We start from the raw sequence: 7,659 nt of genomic DNA, 5'->3' as shown, positions 1-7,659 counted from the left end.
AAGATGAAAAACAAGATGGAGGAAGTGAAGGAGACATGACAATTGACAAAGATGATCTACGAGGGACAGATGTACAAGGGCCACTAAAAATAGACGACTCAGAGGTCCAACTTAAATCTAGGAAAATCCTGCTAAAATTATGCAAAACCATTCCTGCATATGATGACAAAATCCATGTGTGCAGAAATTCAGAGATATTTGAAAGTTTTGCTGATAAGTTTGATTTGACTAATCAGGAGAAAAATAATTTGTTTAAAATTTGGCTGCCAGTAACTTTTATGAGAAGATATTCATTAGAAATGCAGAATGAGGAGTATGAAAATATGACTGATGTAGAAAGATTAAGAATTTTGATTTTCTGTGGATTAAAAGAAAATTATCCAGATCTTGATATTCTTCTAAAATTGAAGATTGGCCAGAAAGAATGTACTTTTACATTCATGTCCATTTTTGAAAGGACTTATAAATTGGTCTGTACGAATTTGAATCAACAATCCATGATAAATTGTTTTGTAAACAAGTTTAAATTCTTAAATCCTGTATCTCGTATAATTGCTTCACAGAAAAATTCCTTATACGAATGCGCAAAATCCCTAGATTTTTCTAGAAAACACGAGAATCTTGAAAGGAAAGCAAATCACACTAAGTTTTTGAAACCAGGCAGAATTCAATCTTATCAAAAGCCAAAATCAAAATCTCCAAAACTGATCCAAAATCACATCTATGAAGTACGAAGAAAATTACATATTTGCTACAAACCCTATGAAAAGATTCAGGAGTCTATTAAAGAAATTTCTCTGAAAGATTTAAAATCTGAAGGCTCAGATCTGTCTCTAAAGATGGCGGAGACTGACAGACGGAAGCAGGTGAGTATCCCAGGGGGAGCTCAGCTGAACACTCCATTATCACAGCAGCTCTTCAAAGAGTCCATAGGGTTAAAACTGACCTTACTAAATTTAGCATTTCAGCAGATTATCGACAAACAGCCAAATTTTGGGATAGGAATTGGCTAAAAATTAATTATATTATATGATGAGTTATACAATGTATTATTTATTAATGTAATTATTCTATTTCAATATAATTCTGCAGTTACATATATTAATATAATATACAGTAAATACTGTAGCATATTTGTATAAGTAGAGATTATATTAACTGCATTTTTATATGTATAGTGAAATAATTAAAATTTACTCCAGTAATAATATTTAGAATTACAATTAAATACATTTATTAAACATATACATATGTATAAGATATCTAAATTATTTTGTTTTGAAATAAATATGAAATTAACCTTTATCTTTCATTTTCCCTTAGAATTTTACTTTCAAAGCGAGGATTGAACAAAAAATACCTGTTTCATGAATTTATGTCTTATTCACACAGGAAGTTATATTAACTGCATGATTTTTATATATTTAACACTTAAAAATAAATAATATATCTAACAACCTAAAAATGTGTGTACTACATGTAAATTTTCTTTCTGTAATAATCTAAAACGTGTTTTTTTTTTTCCTCCCACTGCATGGTGTGACATATGTGAGTTAAGGGATATCATATAGTCTTGTTTTTTTAGTTTTAGGAATTTTCCTCAGCTTTACATGCAAATGGATTCCTGTACCAAAATAGCGTTGGAACATTCAACTCGGGTTTCTTGTAAATGGAGGAGTCTTTTCCAGGACGTCCCCCTGACAGCACGCTGGAGGACCTCCTCCTCCTCCTTGCAGGGACAGGAAACACAACACGAGATGTTAAAAGGTCCCACTCCACCCCCTTTCCCTCAGTGTTTTTCCTGTCCCTGCATGGAGGGACACACGAGAGCAGCGCAGCGCAGCGTGAAGCTTACCAAGTCCGGAGGGTCCGGGGGATCGTGCGGCTGTGCCAATATCTTTTCCCCGCGAGGATGGCCCAAGGCAGAAACTTCCCGGTGGGGAGTCCCTCTGTCCAGAGACCAGTTGAGCGGACGAGCTCCTGGGTAAGAGCCGCTTCCTCCCGGTGGGAGGCTCTCGGCTCGGGCGCCAGACCAGGCGCCGCATGTCAGAGAGGTCCGGTGACGGTTGCGTTCCACGAGGTGGAACGCGGGAGTAGGACGCAGGCAGTACTTCCGGTAAGGTGACATCACATCCGGGGGGAGGTACGCATTCGGCGTGCGTTCCACCAGGTGGAACGCGGAAGCATGTATGTAAGACCGAAGGTACTGCAATGGGGCGTCCTGCATTCCTCTATGGGAAAGAGGAGAAGGCGCAATCCTTGATTGTACAGAGGTGGCGGCGAGACACGGTATAGCGGATAGTCCGAGCCGGCCAGCATATTGAACCGTTTCGGATGCCGGAGACAAAGGGTGAGTGCAGCAGAAGCTGCTATATCCTTTATGTGATTGATAGAGATTACACACTTACTCTGTGTATCTCTCAACAGAAGATATGGAGGTCAGAAGTGAGGAAGCGGGGGTAAGTGCGCAGAGCACAAAGTACGTTGTCATCTGCAGTACACTGAGCAGTGTCTATGCTTATATTTAGGATAAGGAGACTACCCAGACTTCCCTTCCTCTGTCAAAGAAGACTGGAAAGGCATCTTCAAAATCTAAGAGGTGCTCCGTATGTAGTATGAAGCTCCCAGAGGCGTACAATAAAGCTCTCTGTAGCTCTTGTATCTCTAAAATAGTCAGAGAAGAACAACCTTCGTTATTATCAGAAATGAGAAGCCTAATCCGGGAAGAGGTCCAGAATTCTTTGGCGTCTATGTCTCAGGGCGGTCCGTCCAGTCCGGGCCCGGCCCGTATGAGACTCAGAAGTGATCCAGACCAGAGGGACCTGTACGGCTCTTCAGAAGAAGAATTGGAAATTAGAGATTCTGATCAAGAAGAAGGAGAATTGCCAAGGGAAGAGCAAGGAAGAAAGTACTATTTTCCAGTTGAGGACACGGAGCAGCTGGTTCAAGCTGTAAGAGATACTATGCAGATAAAGGAAGAGCCACGACCGAGATCGCGACAAGACCAGATGTTTGGAGGTCTCACACATCAGGAACAGACTGTATTTCCGGTGAGCGAACACATTCGTCTGATGATTGCTCAAGAGTGGAAGGATGCGGAGCGAAGATTGGTGATGTCACGTGAATTTAAAAACCGTCTACCATTTAACCCTGAAGAAATCAAGATTTGGGAAGAGATTCCGAAAGTAGATGTGCCCATAGCTAAGGTTACAAAGAAGACATCCATCCCCTTTGAGGATTCTTCGAGTCTCAAGGATGCTATGGATCGCAAGGCAGATATCCTGTTACGTCGAGCTTGGGAAACCTCAGCAGCTCTGATAAAGACTAACATCGCAGCTACGTCAGTAGCAAGATCCATGTTTCTATGGATGGAACAATTAGAAGAACATTTAATTAACAAGACTCCACGGGCAGATATAATTGCCTCCTTGCCTATCATAAAGTCAGCCACGGCTTTCATGGCAGACACTTCAGCTGAGTCAGTTAGATTTGCAGCCAGAAATAGTTCTTTGTCAAATGCGACCCGTAGGGCCATTTGGCTTAGATCTTGGTCGGGGGATAACGCATCAAAAAATAAGTTATGCGCCATCCCTTTTACGGGTTCCAGAATATTTGGCCAGGCTCTGGATGACATTTTGGAATCTGCTTCAGATAATAAAAAAGGATTCCCTGAGGATAAACCTAAAAAGTTTCTGCCCTTTCGGAAGAGACCTTTCCCTCCTCCTCCTCCCCCCCGCAGGCAGCCTGAGTATAGAGATCAATGGAGACCTAGTAGAGGGTCCTTCAGAGGTTCCTTTTCTCAGAACAGGAAGGGAAGAAGTTCCCTTTTTGGTTCAAGTTATAGATCGAGAAGACAATGACGCCATAAGGATAGGCGGGAGATTAAGTCTTTTTCTAGAACCTTGGAGTCTGATTTCAGACAACAGTTATGTACTATCTATAATTGCAGAGGGTTACAAAATAGAACTAAGTTCCCACGTACCACAGAGATGTATTGCTCCAACGGTGGTAGCCACAAATTCTCCTATGTACTCAGACCTTCAAAAGCTATTCAACTCCCAGGTCATAATTCGGGTTCCCTCTTCCGAAATAGGCTCAGGTCACTATTCGTCTCTGTTTTCAATCCCAAAAGTGTCAGGAGAATCCCGTACGATAATAAACTTAAAACCTCTAAATTTGTATGTAAAGTACAAGAGATTCAGGATGGAGTCCATAAGGTCAACTGTTCATCTGATAAACAAAGACTCGATGATGTGCACTCTCGACCTGAAGAGTGCATATTATCAGGTTCCAATACATCCCTCATCTCAGGATCTGCTGAGGTTCTCGGTGAGATTCCCGGACCTAACCTGCCACTTCCAGTTTCAATGTCTTCCCTTTGGTCTAGCATCGGCTCCAAGGATTTTCACGAAGTTGGTAGCAGAGGTGGTGGCTTACCTAAGAAACCAAGGCATAACTATAGTTCCATACTTAGACGATTTTCTCGTAGTGGCAAGAACGGAAGACATACTACTAAGACACAGAGATCGGGTCGTATCGGTATTGGAACACCTAGGATGGGTGGTAAACCGGGAAAAGTCACATCTAAAACCAGAATCCCGAAAAATATTTCTGGGAGTACTCCTGGACTCTACAAACAGACAATCCTTTTTGCCAGAAGACAAGCGGATCTCGATAAAGAAGATGTTAGAATTCCTAAAAGGTCCGGTTACAATAAGGTCAGCCATGAAGATCTTGGGGAAGATGACAGCTTGCATCCCTTGTCAGGTGGGCTCAGGCACACTCAAGGCTACTACAGGAACAAGTTCTCAAGGTATGGGATCGTCGTCGCTCATCCCTGGACAGAAGGATATGAGTATCAATAAGCGTAAGAAAGTCGTTACTATGGTGGACTCAAGACCACAACCTAAGAGTGGGTGTTCCTTGGATTGCTACTCCTTGTGTGGTAATCACCACGGACGCAAGTCAGTGGGGATGGGGAGCTCACTTGGAAGGAAGTTTTTTCCAAGGGGAGTGGCCAGAAGAGATCAGTCGGATGTCTTCAAACTACAGAGAATTGTATGCAGTCTGGGAAGCTCTCAGAAGAAATCGTCTTCGTTTAAGGAACAGACACGTAAAGATACTATCGGACAACGTAACAGCAGTATCTTTTTTGAGACATCAGGGAGGTTCCAGACACAAGCATCTTCAAGATCTAGCACGAAGAATTTTTACCTGGTCAGAAAACACGATCCTGTCAATAACAGCGGTACATCTAGAGGGATCTCAAAATATTCTAGCCGATTACCTGAGCAGAAGAAATGTTTCTCCAACAGAGTGGGAACTGAATCAAGGAATCTTTCAAATTCTATGCCATCGTTGGGGAACTCCCGGGATAGACTTGTTCGCCACAAGAAAAAATTCGAGGGTTCCCAGATTTTATTCCCTCAACCCCTCAGACTTTCCGGAAGCGGTCGACGCTCTGAGTCAGACGTGGAACGAACCTCTGTCTTATGCTTTTCCTCCAATAGCACTTATCCCAGTTGTGCTCAGAAAAATTCAAGAGGATCGAGCAACAGTAATAACAATTGTGCCATACTGGCCGAGAAGAAGTTGGTTTCCACTGTTGGGAACCATGACGTTGGAAGATCCTATCAGACTCCCGTTATGGAAGGATATCATCCATCAGGGGCCGGTATTACATCAACTCCCGGAGAGATTACATCTATCGGCATGTATCCTGAGAGGGACATGTTAAAAGCCAAAGGTCTGTCTGATAAAGTAATTTCAACCATCCAGGCTAGCAGGAAACCTGTGACTATAGCCATCTACCACAAGATTTGGAAGAGATTTTGTACAGAAAGTGGCAGGTCGGTCGGGATGTCGGGAGCCTTGGATGTTCCTAGTTTTGAATTTTCTACAATCTGGTTTTGACATGGGGCTTAGTCCAAGTACTCTTAAGGTTCAGATTTCGGCTCTTAGTACCTTCTTGGATTATCCATTGGCCTCCCACCCGTGGATAATTAGATTTGTGAAGGCCACCCAGAGATTACGTCCCACCTTGAGACAACTAGTTCCTTCTTGGGATTTAAATTTAGTTCTCAGGGCTCTATGTAAAGATCCCTATACTCTTAGAGAAAGCATGCCTATTTCTCTACGTACCTGGAAAACGGCCTTTTTAGTAGCAATTACAACAGCTAAACGCATAGGCGAGATTCAGGCTCTTTCAGTTAAAGACCCTTACCTTCAGGTCCGAGAAGACCATATAATACTAAAATTAGATCCAACCTTTATTCCCAAGATAGCGTCTGCAAAAAATCGAGATCAGGAGATAATCTTACCCTCTTTTTGTGACAAGCCTTCCAATGAGAAAGAACAGGCGTTACACTCCCTAGATGTCAGGCAGGCGGTCTTAGACTATCTAGAAGCCACTAGTTCTTGGAGAAAGGATTCTAATCTGTTCATTTTGTTCGGGGGTAAAAATAGAGGTAAAAAAGCTTCCAAAACTTCAATAGCGAGATGGATCACGTCTATAATCTCAAAAGCCTACTTATCAGAAGGGGTAGATTGTCCAGTAGGGATTAAAGCTCATTCTACTAGAGCGGTTTCGGCTTCTTGGGCCGAACGGGCAGGGGCATCCCTAGATCAGATTTGTAAAGCAGCTACATGGGCCAGAGTAGATACTTTCTGCAGGCATTATAAATTGGATGTGTTAGCAGCCCATCAAACGTCTTTTGGGAGAAAAGTTCTCCAGGCAGTTGTCCCACCCTAGAGGAGGTTTCTTTGGTATTCTCCAGCGTGCTGTCAGGGGGACGTCCTGGAAAATGGGTATTATACCTACCGATAATTCGGTTTCCAGGAGTCCATCCTGACAGCACTGTTATTTCCCCCCCAATGGTTTCTATTTTCATATGCTGTATATGTTGGTAAATAAAATTTTTGCAAAGTATATCTATCCTTGGTGTGTTACTTGTCAAATCACTGAGGGAAAGGGGGTGGAGTTGGACCTTTTAACATCTCGTGTTGTGTTTCCTGTCCCTGCAAGGAGGAGGAGGACGTCCTCCAGCGTGCTGTCAGGATGGACTCCTGGAAACCGAATTATCGGTAGGTATAATACCCATTTTCTATAGGTTAAAACATAGTGTTAGATAATATTTGGGGAATATTCAAAGGAATATTAGAATACTAAATTTAATAGAATACAATGCGCATTGATTGATAATTAGGATACAATATTTTGGGTTAATATACATGTTTTTTATTCTTTGTATGTGAAATGTATTGTGAACGTCTGTGTGTCACAGTTTGAGTGACAGGTAACAGAGAATATGGGCAGCTGCTAAGAGTGAACCAGAGCGTAAGTGTGTAATGTAAGAGTGACCAGAGCGTTGAATGTGGAATGTGTATGCACAGTTTGACTGAGGCCTCATGATTTATGGTATGTTTGAGAGAAAAGAAAAAAAAAAACAACAACTTTGTGTTTAATAAATAATAAGATTCAGTTAAATTATTAGAATATTAAGATATATTTAAATATTATTATTCAACATATATTTCTTTAGTGATTATTAGTGAATAAGTACAATAACATTTTCCAAATTATAATTTTTTTCATATTCAGTGTTTTTTTATGGTTACATAGATGAGTACACATCTTCAAACAAATATATGGCACAAGTT

The sequence above is a fragment of the Ranitomeya imitator genome, chromosome 1 (genome assembly GCF_032444005.1).
Source record: "Ranitomeya imitator isolate aRanImi1 chromosome 1, aRanImi1.pri, whole genome shotgun sequence".
NCBI lineage: Eukaryota > Metazoa > Chordata > Amphibia > Anura > Dendrobatidae > Ranitomeya > Ranitomeya imitator.
The sequence above is the reverse complement of the archived record's forward strand: the minus strand, read 5'-3'. Positions refer to the sequence as shown.